This window comes from Odocoileus virginianus, chromosome 3 (genome assembly GCF_023699985.2).
Source record: "Odocoileus virginianus isolate 20LAN1187 ecotype Illinois chromosome 3, Ovbor_1.2, whole genome shotgun sequence".
Classification (NCBI taxonomy): domain Eukaryota; kingdom Metazoa; phylum Chordata; class Mammalia; order Artiodactyla; family Cervidae; genus Odocoileus; species Odocoileus virginianus.
Genome location: NC_069676.1, coordinates 34,216,661 through 34,238,804, shown reverse-complemented (window position 1 = coordinate 34,238,804; position 22,144 = coordinate 34,216,661). Strand labels below are relative to the sequence as shown.

General features: G+C 43.7%; 1 protein-coding gene across 4 annotated transcripts in view; it reads right to left on the bottom strand.

The window, feature by feature from the left end:
• The window catches only part of SEMA6A (semaphorin 6A), a 129,473-nt gene that overhangs the window by 65,719 nt on the left and 41,610 nt on the right, over positions 1–22,144 (bottom strand). Inside the window, exon 1 of one of the 4 annotated variants that reach the window (XM_020910304.2) lies at positions 2,134–2,300. The exons of the other annotated variants lie outside the window; for them this stretch is intronic. The gene's annotated coding sequence lies outside the window, so the exon portion shown is untranslated. Of the gene's footprint in view, positions 1–2,133; positions 2,301–22,144 lie in introns of those variants that run through there. 4 annotated transcript variants of the gene reach the window in all.

Genomic DNA, 22,144 nt, shown 5'->3' with positions numbered 1-22,144 from the left:
GTAAGTGAAACATAAAGCAGACCCCAATCAGAAAGTATTCGGGTAAGACGAAGTGGCAACCTTTACCGAGGGCTCAAGAGCACTATCACAGTATTGTACAGAAGCCTTCACCTCTGAGAGTTTGCAGCATGCTGCGGAAGAATAATGGAGACTCAATGACAGATTCTCATTCTTTAGAAATCTTTGAGAATATCTGTATCCATTTAAAGATTAACTTTTCTTGACATGACAAAGGAGTCTGTATCCTCCCACAATTACATCCATCTTTGTACAGATGTCCTCCAGCTAATAATATATCTCCTAATTTTAATTTTTTCCATCTTAATGATTGCATGGCTTGATGCAACACTCTCAGACCCAGATGCTGGCAGGAAGAGCAACGCATGAAGAGGAAATCTCTTATGCAATCCAATGGCTTTTTTTTTTTCAATCCTTACACCTTGCCCCAGTCATGGTTGAGATGGGTTATTTAAATATCTCCAGGTTTACAGGAGGGCTCTGTGCCAGGAAAATATCTGTTTTATGTGTCTTCGTCTCATCATATCATCAGGTTTTTAACGTGTACATCATATGGGTGAAAGTGTTCTGGCAGTCCCGGTTAATCTTGGCTAGTCCACGTGAATGCTTTATAATTTTCTTCAGTTGAGGTTTTGATGTATCATTTCCTTCGTACACAACTTTGGGCTCTAACCCTTGTAAATAAGTAGACAATATATTTTCCTGCTGAAACGATGACTTTGTGGAGAGATCCCAATACAATCACATTGTCATTTTCTATCCTGCTGACATGGGCTGAGTTTCCCTGCTAAGACCACAGCACACAGACTTGTACCAGCCCAGGAGAATAAAAACAAATTAGAACTTTTCACTGCTTTTCAACATCTTGAGCTAGCTGAGCTGCTGCCATGGGGTTGTTTAAGTGATCTGGAAACTCTGTAAAGTGTAGCATGGGGCTTCCCAGGTGGCACAGTGGTAGAGAATCCACTTGTCAAGCAGGAGACACGGGTTTGATCCCTGAGTCAGGAAGATCCCCTGGAGAAGGAAATGGCAACCCACTACAGTATTCCTTCCTGGGAAATCCCATGGACAGAGGAGCCTGGCGGGCTACAGCTCATGGGGTTGCAAAGAGTTGGACACAACTGAGCAACTAAACAACAACATATAGCATATTTATAGGCATCTGTAGACTCTTGTCAATTTCTCTCTCTGTGACTGTGCTTGTATAGGCTGAAAATGACTTAGACTTAATCAGCTACCCAGAAAATTAGATCCTGGGAGGACTATCAATATGAGGATTCTAAACAAAAATATTTACTTCAAAAATAAACTTATTAGGCCCGAATTTTCCATCTACATCGTCTCAGCCTTCCATTATTCTTAGCCCGAAGAGAAATGACCCGTATAAAATATACCATCCCCAAAACATGATATTACAACACTTTTCTAACCCACAAAATTCACTGGAAAACCTTAAGAATAGGCAGACGAAGTTATGGGTAAAAAAGACATTCCTAAGACAATGGTGGGAATGTTTCCACTGGAGGAGGGCTGGCCCCTCTCCTGTGGACAGCAGCCACGCAGCTCCTGAGTGCTGGCCTGGTGCACTGTTGGCCCACAAATCTAGTTCTTTGATTTTTTCTTTTCCTTAAGAAGCCAGAAATCTACAGTTGTATGTTAAATCTCCTATTTTTTTTTTTCCTAAATGTCGGCAACTAATTTAGTGTTTTTCTCTGTAAGTCAGTTTGTCCAAGTCCTACTGGTTTGTGAGCCCAAGTAGAATTTTCTGGGGCAGGATTTGGGGAGTAGTGGGTAGAGGATTGGAACTAGTACTGGGCAAAGTGTGAGCAATTCTCTGGCCGGGTGGGCTTATCATGGCTTCTCAGTCATGTGGTGCTTGTGAAATTAACCTGATTAATAAGAAGGAAGATGTGACCACTTGTGACCTCATTCTTTGACTTCATAACCATTTCTGGTTCTTGTGACATCCCCTTCGCTTCATGCTTTTACTGACACAATGACTTCTGTACAACAAGGGTCGGGGCGGGGGGTAAATAGAAACCCCAGTTATTGTCGATACATGCAAGTCAATGGGCATTGCTGTTTTTCAAGACCCAAGTGGGCTGTTCCACGTACCGTCTATGTGTTCAGCTGTAGCATCACTGTACTTCGACTTGGCTATATGGATACAGCTTGCATCTGATTTGTTACAACCATTCTTCCAGAATGTTGGTACCCAGTGAACATTTGAATAGTAAGTGGTAATATGAGAAAATAAGTTATCTGGAAACTTGCAAATGCAAAATGCTCTTGATGATAACTCTTAAGTGTACCCTAGAAATAAAGAGGAAATGATGGTAGTGGCCCTTTTTTTTTCCTGTGAGGAAAAGCATTTGGTAACATTTCTTTTAAAAAGCACATTTTCTACTAACATCATAGGAAGTTTAAAAGGTAATCATTAATTCACGCCATCATTAATAGACAGAAGGTGTGGTGCTGGGTAAGTCTCATAGCTGCACTGACGCCTACCTATACAATGAAGGGATATAAAATATAATGGCCTACCAAAACTGCTCTGAGCTCTAAGACTAGAGCAATTACAATTCTAGGTGATTCTGCAAGTACGTGATGGTGATTCGGGAGGACAGTACATGGAGTGACCCTGAGCTGGGATGCTGCAAGGCCACAGACACCTCCTGGAGGTGTGGGGCTGGGATGGGAGGAGCAGGAGTCCAGGCAGGGTGGGCACCGGGGCTCCAGACAGCGGGAGATGCAGCTGGGCTCTGGGGGGGCGCTTGTGTTAGCCCCCCTCTGAGATGACCACAGAGGTGGGAACAGAACAAACTCCATGCACCTAGCAGGTGCTCTTTCCAAAGAGAACAGGGCTGGGTTTTTTCTGTATCCTTTCCTGAAAGTCCTTCAGTCATGTCCAACTCTTTGTGACCCAATGGACTATACAGTCCATGGAATTCTCCAGGCCAGAATATTGGGAGTGGGTAGCCTTTCCCTTCTTCAGGGGATCTTCCCGACCCAGGAATTGTACTGGGGTCTCCTGCATTGCAGACGGATTCTTTACCAGCTGAGTTACCAGGGAAGCCAGTATCCTTTCCTGGTCGCCCCTAAATTGCATATGGTTTGGAAACTCAAGGGGCCATATTGTGTCACTGGTTCTGTATGTGGCAAACAGGAGGAAGGGAACAGGCTGTCTTCAGCTTTGCTCACTGAGGACTGCAGTAGACAGCACAGTAACTATGGAAAGTTCCTCAAGCTGGAGCTTGATGTGATGCTGCCTACTGTCAGCATCAGGACAAAGTTCAAGGCCCATAGCTAGCTCTGACCTGGTTGAGGAGATCACGGTTGTTACTGTGGAGTCCCATTTGGAGTTTAGCAGGTTTTACTCTAAGGATGACATTTTCATTTTTATTGCCCAGCTTTCTGACCTCTTCATCTTTGTCTTTACAACATGACTATCTTGAAAAAATCTGAAGTGAAGTTGGCGTAAAAGCTTTTCCTTGAAATGAAATGATGGCTAATAATAGAGGCAGGCAGTGGGAGGAGAGGGCGGAACACAGGACTTGAATGCCTGTGCTCCACTCATGAGTTGGGACCTCTGGAGAGATGCTGAAGATCTCTGAGCTTTGGATTTCTCATCATGAAAGTGGCTAAAATCGCTTCTCAAGATTGTGAGATAACGCACATAAAAAAAATGGTAGCCCTCCACAAACATCTGCTCATTCTTCAGTTGAGGTACTAAAAATTGCCTCTGAACAGCTTTTCATGGGATTCTTTGAATTCCCAGATTAACAACTGGAGTTTTATGTCTTCAGTGGGAGAAGCAGTTCTCTCCTCCTTCTCCTTTCCTTCATCCCTCCCATCCTCCTTCCAGCCCCTAAGCTTCCTCTCTGGAGGGAAAGTCTGTCTCACATGGCACAGCTCACGTTGTGTGATTTTAAAAATGTGAATCACAGCACTCTCACAAGTACAAAGGAAAACATTGGTGTGGACACTGGTGAAAGGGTGGGGTGGGAGTGAAAGTTTATTGAGGACCTTCTATGTGTGACACACACATATGTTATTTTACTTAAATATCACAGCAATCCAGAGAGGCAGGCCATATCCTCCACTGTGCAGACAAGGAAACTGAGGCTCACAAAGGATAAGTAACATGTCCGTTCAATATTTACAGTGTGTCAGTAAAAGGGGAAAGCCAGAAAACCAAGCCAGGGTTCCTGCATAGTTGCTCAGTCATGTCCGACTTTTTGTGACCCCATGACTGTAGCCTGCCAGGCTCCTCTGTCTGTGGGACTTTCCAGGCAAGAATACTGGAGTGGGGTGCCATTTCTTCCTCCAGGGGATCTTCCCCACCCAGGGATCAAACCTGTGTCTCTTTCATCTTCTGCATTGGCAGGCAAGTTCTTTACCATTAGCACCACCTGGGTTGAGCCAGGGCTATGTGATGCCAAAGTGGATGTCCTTCCTAGCATGCCAAAGAAAGGGGAACAGAGGAAGGTTGGAAAGAGAGAGAGAGGCTGGCATAAATGGAAACTGCACTTAATGACCATAGTTGGATATAGGTTGATACATCTGTGCTTAGGTGAACAGAGTGGCTGAAAGTCCCTCATGGCTTCAGTAATAAAAAAAAAAAATCTATAAAAGGAGTACACAGTCATTTGCAAATGTGTAGGCATGCAAAGGCTCATTCTACTTTATAGCCTGGTGATTGCAGGCTGAAGGTGGTAGAAAGATTCAAATGCTTCTCGACCACAGTTTTAGGAGGTTTAGATGAGCTTGTGACACCTCTGTGTTAAGTAGAACCACTTGCCTGCTGGCAGGCCCCTCAACAGTGATGCTTTAAAATAAATACATCATGGAGAACATTGTCTGTGATGAAGGGTGAAAACAAAGTTGCCTGTTTCAGGAGCTGAGAGGATAAATAGATCTGGACACCCTTCACCCAAGTAGGGAACCTCTGCTCAGAGTAAAGGTGGGGAGCGGATGTCAGCGCAGAAAACCCAGTTTGCTGAATGCTGGAGATTGCAGGGTATTCCCGTACCAGGGGGACAGTTCGAGAATCAAGGAGTGTTTAAACAGCAGGTGTCCTTCCCTGGCCCGGGCCTTCCTGCTCCAAGGGCTGCAGCATGATAGGGATGGCCATGAAGAACCCTTCCCACATGGAGGCAGGAACAACTGGGACCTGCTGGTCTGGTTGAAATGTCTGCTGTACGCAGTCTTCACAGGTCATGTTGGCCACCTGCTGGGTGATGTGGTGTGAAGATGCAAGTTTTATGCACATGAGAAAAACAGCTCTAGCCTTCAAGTAAAGCATCTGATCTCTTTCTCCTCCTCTTCTCAGCCATTAACAGAGACATAAAAGCTCCCATGTCAGGGGAAAGGGAAGTGGCACAGACCGAACTTCAACACATTTTGGAGAAGGATGATGGCATTCAGTGGAGTACAGTAATAAATATCGACTGTGTTTAATAGGTGTCCTATTTTAGATCTGAAACCACTGTCACAAAGAAGCAGGAAAACAGCTGTGAATTCAGAAGTCCTTTTAGAAAAAAAAAATTTTTTTTTTAAAAGAAAAATAAAGGTTGGTTGTAAACCTATGATACTTTGGAGGAGAGAAGGCAAGTCTGGTCTTTCAGGTGATAAAGTCTTTGTTATGATCATTTTCTTCCTTTCTACCAAGGCTCTCCCCACCCCATCAGTGCTTAAGATGATGCATTTAATGCACTTTTCTTGGCAGTTTTAGATACAGTCTTGTGACTCATTAGGGCTCCATAGTTACAGGCATGATCTTGGCAATCTACACAGAGAAGACTGTGGCAAACTCCTTGATCTCAGAAACCTGCCACCATCCCAGCCATGTTCACCCACGTCACACCCTAGCTTCCTGCCGTCTCTGTGCTTCTCGACTTTTGTAATATTGCTGCCCTCAAACATCTGCTCCAGAGATAGGAACAGATACCCGCTTTGTTTTGCTGTTGAGGAAACTGAGGCCCTGAGAAGTGAGATCATTTTGGCAAATGCAGCGCAGCTGAGAAGTGGCAACGCTGAGCAGTCATTGAGGCCTCCGGACGCCAGCCCCGAACTCTATCCCTATGTTACGTGGCTTTCGGAAAGGAAGCCAAGGCTCATTCATTTGTCCTTGGCTTTCTGCCTGATGTTCATTACTTCCATCACTTGCCCTCCTTCTTACTGGTTCCCTGCTTTCTGCCAGGAGCCACGCTCTGTGCTGGATGCTGAGACAGCCAGCGATGGAAAAAACTAGATCTCTTCGCCCCGCTCAGGACCTTGCTGTCCTAGTAGGTGGGCCTGACAGTTCTAGATCATTGTCCAAAAATAGAACACTTAGACAATCATTTTTCCAAAAGAAATTAAAATTCTGTTGGGGAGAATACTATCTGGAGGATGCAGGTGTTGCAGAGGAACGTGGGCGGGATGCTCAGCGAGACCTCTGTTTGGAGAAAGCCTTGGCAGGTTGCACGGCTGTTCACCGTGGATGGTGGGGCTTAGAGGAGACGCAGGTCGGAGGACATTTCCGATTGAAGGGCCGGGTCTGGGGAGCAAGGCATTGAAATGGGCGATTCCAGGCCGCTCAGACTTTCAGATGCTTTCAAATGGGGCCATTTCACTCTCTGCTTAAGGAATTTCAAAGGAATGGTAATTTCAAAGGTAATGAATGGATTTTTTTTTTAACTTCACCCAAAGTTCAGTTTAAAGAACGTAGCTCAGAGCGTAGCTCAGAAGATGGTATCTGATTATTTTTTCCTTCTAAGAATATGACAGAAGAAGAAAAAGTGGTGTTGGGGGAAATTCTGAGGGAACAGCTGAGCATATTGGTGTTTATTCTTTCAAGGTGCTGAGTATGTGAGTTATTGTCATATTACTCTCCCTGGTTTTCTACACATTTGTGATTTCATTAAAAATGAAAGAGGGCAAAACTAACATGCTTAAATTGAAGGCAATTTTGGCCAGCCCTTAGAAAGATATTTGCAGAGTAACTTTAAAAGGAACAAACGAAGGATATTACGGACTGGAGTTTTCCATGAACATTTGTCAAAACCCTGAGCTGATTTAAATCAAAACAGAGCAATGGCTGCCCTTTGTCAAGATGATTCTCCCTTGTAATTACTCCTGTGTTTGCTCTCAGTATAATTTACAGAAAACAGAATCTCCCAGCCACACCTCTGAGGCTCAGGTGGCTGACGGATTGTGCTCATTCCTGATCTTGGAGTGGAAGTCCACCGTAGACATGGCTCGGAGAGAATTAAGAACAACTTGCAAGTTTCTCCTTTTGAGCTCTGAGTAACAGTCCCAAATAACAATATCACCAAGCACAAAAGACCGAAACTGACAGAATCCTATAAATTCTTACTGCTTTTTTGGTAAGAAGTTTAAGATCAGGGAGTAAAAATGATTTCCTTAAACTAAAGTTTTGAAATAGATTCTCTGGTGTTTACTGCATGCCATCTTTCATCATATTTATTATCTCTTTCAATGAGCTCTGATGCTCTCCCAGTATCCTTGAAGCCAAAAATAGAGTTTATATCTGACTACAAGCTTCTGATTTTAGACCTGCTATAATTTCAGGATCTGTTCCATCACATACCATGATATTGCTGACTGGTACTTATCAGCAGTAGAAATCACCATACACAGCGGACTATCTGTCTCTCTGTGTGTAGACACATCCAGAACAGAAATGAGATGGAAGCATTGTCTCTTGAATGTCCATAATTCTCTTATATTCTTTAGGAAATTCATTTCATTTATGAAAAGGAAAAAAAAAATAGTCCACTTTATGTCGCATTAAACTAGAGGGAAATTGCAAAGCCATACATTTAAAACTATTTCAGTTTATTAGGGTATCTGGTAGATATCACTGCACTTTTCTGAAATAAATATCTTTATTGGCTTTGTTCATGTTCTTTACACATATGAAAGTGACTCATTAGTCCAGCTTGGTTTACTTAGGGCAGGATCAGTTTGGATTGGGGTCGAGAGAGCACTATTTACTACTTACCCACTCCCTGAAGTGTTCATTTGTTTTTAATGTGAAATCCTACCTTCAAAATGAAGAACTGTTTCTAAACATCCTGAAAATAGGCTTTCTTAAGGCCACTGAGAGTCAGTTCCAGGAAATTATGAGTTTGTCTAAATGTCTCTACCACTTAGTGACTTGATTCCTTATATAGGTGACCTAAAGGTCACTGCACAGAACCATCTGAAATCCCATCCACTGAGATGAAGGCGGTCAGCATCCAGCTGAAGTATTTTGGTGGTGGGATATAGAAAGACAAGCAAATTAGTGTTTGAAATACAGGTATACAATCCTTTATTTGCAATTACAAAACAGTAACAATGACCCCCCGCCCAAATCAAGAGGTTTTTTTTTTTTTTTTTTCCTATTCATTTGGTGACAAAACTTGACCTCCAGTGGCATGACACTCTCTCTCTCTCTTAGGATGAATATTTATACATTTCACTGCAAAAACACTAATAAGTTGATTACTAGGTATTGCCTGCACTGGGAGATATGTCCCAAGTTACCTTTCGGAAATCTGAAAATTTTTAAATTTTCTGACGCACATCTGTTTCAAAGGTTTTGATAAAGAGACTATAGAACTATATTCCTCTGTCTCTGAAGAGATTTAAAAACAGGAAAAAAAAAAAGAAAAAAAGGGAAAAGGAGATCTTTTAGAGCAGAATCTGCCTGCCAATGCAGTAGATGAGGATTTGATCGCTAGGTCAGGAAGATCCCCTGGAGAAGGAAATGTAATCCCAGTCCAGTATTCTTGCCTGGAGAATCCCATGGACAGAGAAGCCTGGCGGGCTACAGTCCATGGGGTCACAAAGGGTCAGACACGACTGAGCGACTGAGCATGCACGTACCCACGCATGGAGCTCTCTAATTATCCCTAGGTGTATTGTGAGATTCTCATAGAATTTAAAAAATGTAATCTGATTTCATTTTTTGAAAAAACTGTATATCTTGTTATACTTTGCTTGCAAGAATAATTCAGAGATTAGGAACTGCTGACGGGGTCATCTAGTCTCAATTTCCTCTGTTCTGTGCTCATCACAACAGGCTTCCAGGCTCCCAGCCATACCAGGAACTGGGCAGGCTGACACAGCTGAGTGATGCTCACAGAGCAGGGCTGATCCTGGTAGAGACAGGCTCCAAGGCTCTCGTGAGCGAGTGGTGACACCCAGCAGTGGCAGAAGGTGACAGGCTCACCTGGCACAGTGCCCCTCCCCTGGCGAGGACGCTTCTCCCCTTGAACAGCCAACTACAGGCAGTGCTGTATTCCTTCCTCTCTAAGTGAAACACTCAGTCGTGTCCGACTCTTTGGGACCGCATGGACTGTATAGTCCATGGAATTCTCCAGGCCAGAATACCGGAGTGGGTAGCCTTTCCCTTCTCCAGGGGATCTTCCCAACCCAGGGATGGAACCCAGGTCTCCCGCACTGCAGGCAGATTCTTTACCAGCTGAGCCACAAGGGAAGCCCAAGAATACTGGAGTGGGTAGCCTATCCCTTCTCCAGCAGATCTTCCGGACCAGGAATTGAACCGGGGTCTCCAGCATTGCAGGCGGATTCTTTACCAACTGAGCTATTAGGGAAGCCCAAATGGAAAGACCTCAAAGGCTTTTTTTGTGCATTTGGTGGTGGTTTCTTCAAAGGATTGTCTGCAGCCTGTAATTTTTCTCTTCCTCATGGAATGACGCTGGTAATGGCTTTCTCTAGTCCCTGCAATCAGTGGGAACTGTGGGCTGGCAGGGCCTGCCCTCTGCTTTGTTAAATGTGCATGCATGCTAAGTCACTCAGTTGTGTCCGACTCGTTTGCAACCCTATGGACGGTGTAGCCCGCCAGGCTCCTCTGTCCATGGGATTCTCCAGGCAAGAATACTGGAGTGGGTTGCCATGCCCTCCTCCAGGGGATCATCCCAATCCAGGGGATTGAATCCGCGTTACCTGAAATTCTCTTTTCATGGAGAATACTATTTACTAGGTTGCAGGATTAATGAATACAATGAGATGTTGAATTTCAAAAATATTTTGGGAGGACAACACTTATCTTGGGCATTGGGCGGGGTGGCAGAGGAAGAAGTCATACTCTCTCATCCTCCTGTCTGAGGGGCTCCTCTACACACTGTTCCTTCCTTTCTTTCTCATAGATGGGATGCTGGGCATTGGGTGCAATGGTAATCAGTTCTAACTCTGGGATAAAATGGAGGCAGATGGTTAATAGCAGGTAACCTGGACACCAGGTTAATCACTGCAGTCCAAATTATCTGGGGGCAGAAAACAGCACATGGCCATCAGCAATTAGCCTCCGAGTCTAAAAATAAATAAATAAGCCACAATTCCCGTAATTAATAGCCCAGCAGACAAATCGGTATAATTACCATCTCTGTGAGAGAGACCAGAATCAGGAGGAGAAGTGAAATTATTCAATAAGCTTGAGGGTGACAGGCAGAAACCAAATTAAAGTGCTGAGGGTTAGACGAAAGGGATGTGATAAATCAGAGAGAAAGCAAATGTGTGACCTGGGCTGAGCCCAGCAGGCGTGCCAGGGCGGCTGGTCACCCAGGAACCCTGCACGTGCAGGCTCACCTTTCGGGGGAGGAAGTGGAGGAGGCAAAGGAAATATGCAGATGGTTCTGAAAGCTCCTCATGGCCTGGCTACTGGAAAGCACAGAGGTGCCTCTGGGTCACCTAGGCCTTCCCTGGTGAGGATTCTAAGGTCTGAGCAGTGAGATGGAAAAAAAACACAGCCATGGAACTCAAGGAGAGGGCATAATGCGTGAACTTCTTGAAAGGGAGAGGCCACCGGTTCACTTTGAATAACTCAAGTGAAGACTAAGGCAGAATGATTTCCTACCCTAATAGCAATAGTCTTCCTGCTCAGTTAACACAATTGGCATCTCTCCGAAGAGCAGAAACAGAAAAGTCATTCCGAAGTGTTAGGCGAGAACAGGCAGTGTGCTCCGCGCGTTAATCGATTTAATAATCGGTCCCTTCCAGCAGCACTGAGACAGGAGAGGCCGAGTCTCCTCCGGAATCTTCAGTGAGGAGGGAGCAAGGTGCTCCAGAGCAGGAGGGCAAGATGATTCCTGCCCCCCAGGCATTGCTGCCTCATCTGGAAGTGAGGGACATTCGGAGGCCTCCCTCTCTACTCACATAGAAGGTGTATTTGAAGGTTGAGGGTCGTGATTCGTCATTTTGCCATGTTTTGCAAGTCATTTTACTTCAAAGGAGCATAGCTTTTGTACATCATGGATTATTTCTTGAATGTTTTGGGGGTTACCAGTAAGAACATGAAGCATGAGGAAAATATCATACAAGTGGGTAGGCACTGAAGGTAAAATAAGAAACTGCCTTTGTTGGTTCCACCTCGGCTCACTCACCCCGTCATTCACTTAGGAGGCTGACACGAGCAACCAAGGCGCTGTGCAGGGGTGGCGGGGGAGACCCAGGTCATAGGTCAGTTGTGGGTTCTGCCCTTGAGGAGCCCCACGACTACTACAGAAGATAGTCCACGAGCAGCTGTAGCAAAGCAGAAAGCAAGTAAATGTAAAAGGAAGTGATGCGAGTTCACAGCACTGAGAGGTAACACCCGGGTTCCCCGGTGGCTCGGTGCTAAAGAATCTACCTGCCTATGCAGGAGACGAGGGTTCAATCCCCGAGTCGGGAAGACCCCCTGGAGAAGGAAATAGCAAGTCACTCCAGTGTTCTTGCCTGGGAAGTGCCATGGACAGAGGAGCCTAGCAGGCTATAGTCTACGGGGTTTCAAAAGAGTTGGACATGACTTGGTGTCTAAACAACAACAACGACGTTGATTCTACAACCAAAACACCTGTGGAATCTGTCCTCTTTTCTATGTACAACCTGTGATTATTTAACCCACCGTCAGCTCCTGCCTGGAGCAGCTTCCTAATTAACCTCCCTGCTTCCATTTGGTTCTCCATCCTTTCACTCTCCATATAGCAACAGACAGTCTTTTAAAAACATGGATCAGATCATGTCCTCCTCTGCATAAAACTCTAGTTGTTCCTTATTGCATTCACAACAGAGCTGAAACCCTCTATCCTGGGTGCAAAAGGCGTCACCCATCTCCCAGGCCCAGTCTTGTTCCACCCCACCATGGCCCACTTTGCTCCAACCTCTCAGTTTGGATTTCCTCAAATGCACAGCTCTCACTCCTGCCTCTAGATCTGCCGCTCCTTGCTCCTAGAATAATCTTCCCCTATCCCAGTCTTTATGTAGCTGGCTCACTTCTGTCCTTCAGAACTCAGTTAAAATGCCATATCCTTCAACAGGCTTTCCCTGACCCTGAAAACAGCCCAGTGCCTTTGTTCTAAATCTCTGTAATGGATTTGTCCCTCATTGATGTTCCTACATTTATATTCTTATTTGTTTCTGTCTGTCCCTTCCCTCCATTAGAATGTAAGCTCTGTATGGGCAAGTTTGTTTTTTGTTAATCACCGTATCTCCACAGCCAGGAACAGTGAATTCCCAACAAGCATTCATTGAATAAGGAATAAATGCTAATCCAAGGAAGAGCATCAGAATGGTTTCTGACAGATCAGTTAAAAACAAAAGAGGAGATGCAAGGGGCAAGGAGAGGTGTTTTCAGATATCTGAAGAAAAACCTAGAAGACAGTTACAAGGGTAGAACTAAGATCAGTGGACAGAAATAATGAGAAGATAACTTCTGCTGAAAATAAGGAGGAACTCACTAGTAGTCCTAGTAACACAAACATGGACTGGCTCCCCTAAGGGACCAGAAGGCCAGAAGAATGCTGGGACGGGAGGAATATTGTGCATGGAGTCAGACATCGGATGTGGGGCTAGACTAGACAACATCGAAGGTCCCGGTAGAGAGGTTGATTGTTGATGATTCTTGGATCCTCTGACAAGTCCTTCCTCCCACATACTGAGGAAGCACTGCTTACAGCAGGAAACCACAGGTGGTCCAGCACAATCCTCCTGTTGACTCAAGCTCTTAAGATGAAATAACATGCCTGCAATCAAAGGATCTAAGAGGATGTTGTTGGGCTTTGACCAGGCTTCATTCATTCAGGATCCCAGTTTGAGCAGCTTGTAGAGGCTATGGGCTGGTAAACAAAAAGTATGTGCAAGGAGAGAGATGGTCACAACCTAATGACCAGAAGCCTTCTGGGCTGGGAATATTCCGTGTGCATACTGCCCAGCCTCTTCCATCTCTGTAAGGCTCATGGAAGGTCCTGACGTGTGGGATACAGTTAAGCTCTGGTGTGTGGCCTTCCTAGGGATGCATGTCATCCTCTGGCTTATTACTAAGGCTCAATTGCCAATGACACACAGAGCCCAAGAGATGATTTAACTCCACTCTTGTCTCAAATCCCTTACCAGTGACTCATAACTTTCTCCTGACAACACAGCAGCTGGGCCAGCCAGCTGGAGGGAAGACGTACAGATGTTGCTGGCTGGAGTCAGAGGGGGCTGGGGTCTCCCATCTTCAGTCAGCCCAGAGTGCTCCTGTGGGGTACAGAGTTGGGGGGGGTGTCTCCCCCTCTGCAGACGAGAGGTGGATGGGGACGTCAGCTCTGCCATGGACCATCTCCCATCCTTCAACACGTATGTGTCTTTGAGCACAAAACTCTGCAGCTCCTCTTCTTCTTCAACTTGGAAAAGTTTTATTTCTTTGGGGAATATTAGATCCTTGAGCCAGTCCATCTGGAGAAGGTATGAGAGACAGTACTCTGGCCATGAATGAACCACCCACTCAGATGTCTGGCCTTAAAACAGATCTCCAATCAAAGAACGTGTGAAAGGATGAGAAGATAAACGAGGGGGTAGAGGTGAGGGACAAGGAAGGGTTGATCTTGGTTTCTGAGAAAAGAGTTTAGTACAAAGACATTAAGTTAGATTAGTTGATTATACACCAGAAAACTAGGAAGTATATATGTGTGAAATCCTCATTAGAGATGGCTTGCTTAGGCAATGTTTTATACACTGAAAGCACTTGTTAAATATTTGTTGATACTGATCCCAACTGGCTTTGACTGTTTTCATACATCAGCGCATTGTGTTCTGCAGCGTTTGTAAAAGGGGCAAAATTTTAAGTGAAAACTGAAACACAAGTCAGACTGACTAATTTTTTAAAACTGTGGTGAATATTTCAGCTTGGTTACATACGCAGCTACAGTGGTTGTCTCTGAAGGGGGGAAGGACTGGGGGTCAGATGTGGGGAAAAACTCACTTTTTATGCTGTGTCCTTTTATGTTTTTTTGAATTTTTTCCCCTTATGTATGTGTTTCATTTTTGGAACAAAACAGAACTAGTTATTTTTTAAATCTGTGTCTCCAAAGGCAAACCTGGAACGCAGACCTGCTGCTACCTGCCAATTCCCACAGTTTTTCCCAGGACCCCGTCCCCTCATGGCATGTTCAGCCAGTGGTAATGTTCTGGAATACAGGAGGAGGGTGAGGTACGTTTACAGGCACTGAAGGGTCAGCGGTCGTAACTCCATCTGTGACACAGATGAATATAGACAGCGACTGGTAGTTCACATAACACCACAACCATCCCGTGTGCGCTATGAACGGCTGCCTAATTTATTAACTTTCAGATAAAAATGTAACCAAGTCAGAAAGGCAGGATGTGATGAAGTCGAACACCACGAATCAGATGAACTCAAAGCAAATGCCCTTCATGTTTAAAATTTTACTTTCTGTAAGCAAGATTACAGGGCTGTGTGTGGGAGCTGATGTTTCCTTCATTTGCTTGTTCACTTCTGGGCAGCTCCTGGCCGCATGTTCCCTGGCATGATTGCCCTTTCTTGGCGTTCACGTCCCGTGGCAAAGGCTGCTTCCAAAGCATCTCCAGAGGATGCCCAGTTTTTTACAAGTGGAATGAGTGTTCTCGTCTGTGAACGATCACCAGAGACTCTCCCAGAATGCCTTCTCCCAGAGAAGAGGGGTCACTGACTAGAGAAAGGATGAAACTTCATGAGAAGAGTGATGGGGGATGAGTGGCAAGGTACCCACTGCACCCACGGGACATGCTGGGTGAAAGTGCCCTCTGCAGGAGGGCAGCTACGAGGGACAGCCTCCTCCTTGCTCCTCTTCTCACTCGTTTACTCAGCAAACACTGAGCTCGATGCAGAGATGGGGGTACAGGCTGACTGCTTCCTTCCTTGGTTTCCATTCTCCTGAGAGTCCATTTCAATCACTGAGTTGCTTCTCCTGCCAGCTGGGTCACATACTGCTGTTCTCGGGGCTCTAGGTCTCTCACTGGGGTGGGAGACAGTAGTTTCTGATTTGAATTTCAACTCCAACTTGAAGCTTGGAGGCAAGGGCTGCCTCTTGGAACATGAATGTTCTCTTCTCCACCCTCCACCAGTACCTGCTGCGCTGTGCGTGCATGCTCCGTCTTGTCTGACTCTTTGCAACCCCGTGGACTGCAGTCCATCAGGCTTCTCTGCCCATGGCGTTCCCCAGGCAAGAATACTGGAGTGGGTTGGCATTTCCTCCTCCTGGGGATATTTCCAACCCGGGAATCGAATCCGCTTCTCCAGTGTCTCCTGCATTGGCAGGTGGATTCTTGACCACTGAGCCACCTGGGAAGCCCTATCCACAGCTAAATGTGAAAACAGACCACACGGTGGGCATAAAACAGTGGTTTCCACACTTGCCTGTACACTGGAGTCGCATGGAAAGCTTCAAACATTAAGGATGCCTGTGTCTTACACCTAGAGATTGTGACTGAGTTGACCTGGGGGTGTGACCTGGACTTTGGAAATTTTAGTAGATCCCCAGGTGACTCAAGTGAGCAGACAAGTTTGGGAACTGCTGATATAAACACAAATGGCTTCCAAATTACAATCCGAATCCCTTTCATTGCAATGCCTTCAGCTTCAGCCAGGGATAATTAATCATGATTCAAAGAACTTGTATTTGTGCCAGCCACATGGAGTGGCTTTTCAAATATCCAAGCGTATTTCATGCCCACCCACCCTCATGCCAAACCACTAGCAAAATATAATTTAATCCATTCAAAATTACAGGGAGCCCTGCAGAAACTTCTTTTCTAGCATGGGGCTTGCAAAGTATTTCTAATGTAAACACAGACAATAGGTACGTTCTCTTCTATGACAAGAGTTGAAATAAAGCAGATCTAATTAACCCACCCAGATGCTACGGAGTAGAGGCCACGTGAACACTGGATTAGAAGCCTATCTCGCAGCCTTATCAGGACGGCTTTTCTTTTCGACAGTGCCCTGGTAACCTGCGAAATATAAATTTTGATTACTGATTGCTGCATTGTTAGTAAGTGACTATATATCATCAGGAGCTGGTCACCAGTGTCAGCCCAGACTTAATTATCTCAGCTGAAGAGAAAGTAACCCCCTGAAAAGAACTGTTTTCCAATTAAAGCAGCATAGAATATGTGATTTGTCTCTCTGGCGATAACCAATTCATCTCCCCTTTTCATGTTATTTGTATTGTCTTCTTTTCCTCATTACAAGCTCACAGTTGTGCATCTTGGGCTCCCTAACAAGAAACACATAAATATCAAGAGGGCAGCTGTCAGACCTTTGAACAAAAATCATGGCCACCACCAAAAACACAACAGTTATTACAGAGTTTCCACTAGCAAATGCTACGGCTAAGGTTAAAGACAGCTTTCAGTGTATCTACTTATTTTCACAGGTTTCTAACCTCAATAGAAGGTGTATATGAGTACTTGTACTCACATAAACACACACAGAGACACACACACACACATGCTCACATACTTAATTTTCAGAAGCCATTCTTTAGGGGTCAGATGTTCTATGCTTTGTGTTGGCTATTGTTTCAGTGACAACATTTTTATAGTAGCATAAGAAAAAAATATTTTGGGTAACAATCTAGACAGTACTCTCTCATCTTCCTCATCTTGTTAGTTTTAACTGCTGTTTCTTTGTTTTTTTATTCCCACTGAATGTCTGCCCCCTTGCCTATCAAGGCAGTTCTTTTTCTGGGGAGAATGTGTAAGTTTGTCTCTGTGACTGACTCAACCTTGACCATGCCATAAACAAAGGCTTAGACGTCTGAGCTGTTTCAGAAAAGATCTTCTGAGCACCTACTGTGTGCCAGGCATGTCTGAGGCACTGAGAATTCCTCTCAGGTAATTCTAGTGGGCTTCCAGCTGATTCCTCCTGTTCCCGGCTCTGTGGCCTTGGGTGGGCTATTTAATATCTGTAAGCTTCCTATAAGGTGGATAGTAATACTTTCTCTTCATCTGGTTATTTTGAGGACTAAAAGCCCTTGGCCCCTGAAGAGGTGTTTAATATATGCCTCCATTTCCTTCTCCATCCCCCTTTGTGCTTGGGGTTGGCATATGGAAACTCTATCTTTATGTTTCAGCATTTTGAATTTTGTATACTGTACTTATACATCACTCCTTTCCTAAAAATACTTCCTCACTGTAGTTCCTATTTTGCCTCTTTTCCCCCAAACTTCCCAAACGCATATAACCTTCTGTGTCTTGCCTTGGAGTTACCCTTTTGATTCACTTATGCATCGCTGCCATTCTGAGAAGATGGCAAATGCAGTTTGGTGCTTAACCAAACTGTCATGGCGGTTTAATGACTTCTTTAGGGGAGGGAGTGCTGTACTTTTTTGGATGCATGGGGCCATGACATTATGAAAAGGAGGAATAGCCTATGGTCCTTGGTGTTAGTCATTATCTACTAGGCTCACAACCCTCTTTCCAACTACTTTACAAACACCTCAAAGGAAAATACCCTTTTACAATAGACAATACATGGAGTATAATAATATAATAATAATATAAAATATATATGGGATGGGGAATACATGTAAATCCATGGCTAATTCATTTCAATGTATAACAAAAACTACTGTAATGATGTAAAGTAATTAGCCTCCAACTAATAAAAATAAATGGAAAAAAAAATAGACAATACATGGAGTATAATAATATAATAATATAAAATATAATAAAATATAGTATAATATATATTATATATAAAATAAAGATATAATATAATATAATAATGTCTATATTGATGAGCAAGGTACTGTGGCTGGTATACTGATGAGGGCTGGCTGATGCATAGGAACTTGAGAAGGAAGCAGCACTAAGAACCTTTCCGAAGGGGACTTCCCTGGCAGTCCAGTGGTTAAGACTATGTGCTTGCACTGCAGTAAGTGCAGGGTTGGTCCCTGACCAGTGAGCTAAGATACTGACCTGCACAGCATGGCCAAAAAGATTTAAAACAATTTTTTTTTTTTTAAAAGATTTCTTTCTGGAATCTTCTCACCTAGAATTCCTTGGTGAGGGCCCTGCCCTAGTACCTTGGCTTCCCTACCTGTGCCCAGGATTAACAACATACACCAGGGTTTTACTGAGCGGCTCCTAACAACAGAATGAGACTCTTTCACAATTCAGTTAATTGAATTGGCCACTATTGGTTTTTCTTTGCGTTCTTTTTCTCCTGATGAGGAGACACATCCTTTGTATCTGTCTTGCACTGCTCTTCCCTCTACTGAAGTGAAAGTCGCTCAGTCCTGTCCGACTCTTTGAGACCCCATGGACTGTAGAGTCCATGGAATTCTCCAGGCCAGAATATTGGAGTGGGTAGCCTTTCCCCTCTGGAGCGGATCCTCCCAACCCAGGGATCGAACTGGGGTCTCCTGCATTGCAGGCAGATTCTTTACCAACTGAGCTATGAGAGAAGGGGGATTTTTTTTTCCCCCAATATTTTCTTCATTTCCATCCCCCCAAGCCAGCCTACTTCTCCATCCCATTCTTTTTTCTGCCTTGGGGACTCCTGTCTTCCCTAAGACACTCTTCAAACATCACCTCCTCTGTGAGGTCTTTCCTTGATCCCTACTGACAGTTAATCACTAATGTCTCTCTTCTTTCTTCCACTTGAAAGAGTTATATCATAACAGTCAAACTGACATAATTTGTTTACTGATCTGCCCACACCACTGGACAGTGAACCCAGCAGGCAAGGGCTAACAAAATGTTTGGTGGATAGATAAATGCATCAATGGATGAATAATCAAATACACAATCTCTGTCCCCAGAGGATTTCCAATTTATGGGGGAGACATTGGTCAATAACACAAACTGCAAGGTAAAGTCAAATACAAATGTATTGTAAGGAAAATGCCACACATTTGAGTTTTTCCAGAAAGGCTTAGATTTACCTGCTTATTTCACTTCATAATGGATTGGAGCCGTGAAGCAGGTACTATAGATTGAACCCAACCTCCTTTTTTAAAGACTTCCATGCAAACTGGCCTCAGAAACCCTATTATGTATGTATGCCCTGGTAACACACAGCAGCAGACTAACAAAGGCTTGGCCTTTCTATTTGCAAATACAGGCTCTTGAAATATACATGAAATGTAAGACGCTGGTATTCACATAGTGACATGAACACCTCCATAATATACAAAATCCCTGACCTAGTTACACTGCTGAAAGCACAGCTTAAGTGCATGTAATGCCCAGCACGTGGAAGAAATTGTTATCTTGAGAAAAGTAAATTTTGCATTCCCCAAGTTCTGTATTATTAAATCTGTGATCTTAATATTACATTAGAGTATATATTTTATTCAATTACATGGACAATGAAATAAGAACTGGGAAAGAGGTAGCTGGCCCAGATTCCCCTGGGTGTGAAACAATGATATTTATTTTATCTACTCCTGACAATGAAGTTTAAATTGTTGCTTCAAGCTCCTACCAGCAAAATATCATTCAAACAGAGGTTAATCCTTCACAGTCATACTTGGCTTTCAACATTTTGTCATCAGAACAAAGCAGTTGACCATTTCTGCCCTAGAAATGGGCGGAGCTGGATCTTCCAATATGTTGGCTCAAGAAGATTGAACATGGCCAAAAGATGATTATTGCCAGATTAAACAAATGGATTTGGGACTTGCTCAATAAAATAAACTGTTTATAATGATCCAATGCATGGAAATATAAGGGTTTTTAATTTATTTTTTTCTCTATGGAGGGAAAAATGTTTCTCACCAAAGCACTTTCAGAAAGTGATCTTTTATAATCAGCAGACCAGGGAAAGATGAAAGTATAAATGTGGTTGGAGAAGGAACTCTCCATCTTTTTCCTGAGAGCTGATATTCTCGCTCTGTACTAGGAGGAAGGGGTAGGGAACATGGACTGTTTCATCTGTCCTTGTCAACCAGTTGTGGTCCTAATGAAGTCTAATGATTAGTTTTAGACGGTCTGTTAACTGCATGGTGTGAAAGTTGGTGAGCACTTTCAGTTAAAAGTCAACCCTGAGACCACAAAACCTTAGATAAGATTAAATTTTACATCCAAACAGCTCTCAACTAATCTGTCTAACAGGCTGAAATCCAACTCAAGTGTCATTAATATAATAACACTCAAGTCTAAATACCACAAAGCAAAAGCTTATTAAAAACGAACAACTTAGAGGACCAACAAAGGGAGGGGGAGGGAAATGTGGATTTTTAATTAACAGCTTCTTACAGGACATAAGTTGGAGATATCATTTCCTTTAGGCCATATCATTTAAGTGAATCTAGCCGTAAAGCAATTTACTCTCTCCAGGATCACTGGAGGTTAAACACCTAATCAACAAAAGCGTAGCCTTTTTTTTTTTTTAACCGCTTCCCTTTCCTTTCTTCATTTCCTTTCTTAACAATTGGATACTATTCTTAAGCGATTAACATAGCACATGCTCTCGGTCTCATTTTCCAACTTCATCGTTTGAAACCAAAAGCGAATACCAAGCTGTGGTAAACTTCCTGCCACGGTTCTTGCTTGCTTAGGGACATGATGTGAATTTCTGGAAATGTCCCATGAAAGGCAAGTGCATCTACGCAGACCCCAGTACCCTGCACATCAGTCCTCTCACCTCATCCTGTCCTCGTTTGTCTTTAGAATTAAGCAGACAGTGCAGAAGCTGTATTATCATTGAGCTGATTATCAGGAAAGCCTGCTCAGGTAAATTAACTTAATGAAACAGATGACTCTGTATCGAAGTACACCTTTGAAACAAGGCTCAAATATCCACTCAGCTAATGAGCCTGCGATAGGACCTGGGCAGAGGTGCAATCCTTCTGCCACTAAAAGCCTTTCCCTGCGTCCTATCTTTCTGGCCAAAAACGAGGCGGGAGCTTGACAGCTGCCAAGCTTCCAAGATGCAAAGAGCAGCAGCAGCCTATCTTAAGTTGTGGCTGATGGTGCATGAAAATACACAGCTCCTTCATAGATGTTCTGGCCAGCAGCAAATTAAGAATCTAAACCTTTGTGCTGGGCAGATAGCCAGTGTATTGTAGGGGACTGCTGTAGCTGTACAATTATATCCATTCTGATAATCATCCATCCCACTGCTGTGAATGGCCAGGACCCACGGACTTTAATTTCGCTGTCCCCCTCCACCAGATAAGGCCTGACCCTGTGTCACTCTGAGTATGAATTGCACGGAAGGAGACAAATGAGTTTTGCTCTGTGTTAAATTAACTAATGGATTCTGATTGTAAAACTGCCTTCATCATAATAATCCAAGATCTGCCACGTACTAGGTGGACACATAGACAGTCTCTAAGGGTGGTTATTAACTGCAGGCTTTAAAACAAAACATCAACAAAAGTAAAAAAGAATCTGGCGAGTGTGAACAAAGGACCTAGTTAGTGTGAATAGTGATTCATGGACTACTTTATATTTCAACCCGTTATTTTGGTATCTGGAGAGACATGAGAGCTGTTGTATGGCCTAAAACTAGGGATTAAGTGAGCATTTAAAATCAGCATTTCCCCCTTTTCTTTCAGTGCTTTTGTTTTCCTAATCACAAGGCGCTTCTGATTCAATATGGCTGCACATCCATTTGAGCTAAATGTAAATCCTGAATACCTTAGAATGAAAATTTTCATTGCTTTCATTCTAATATAAAAAGCACTACTGCTTCCAGCAACTGGTAAAGGACATTATAATAGGCTAAATATACGAATTTCAATGTTGTAGTTATACAGACACTCCCTGTTACACATGGTCTTAATTTTTAATATATACTTTTCCTTCAGTTCACTCAAGTACTGTGGGCTTCATTTTCATGCAGCTGAAAAGATAAATGTCCTTT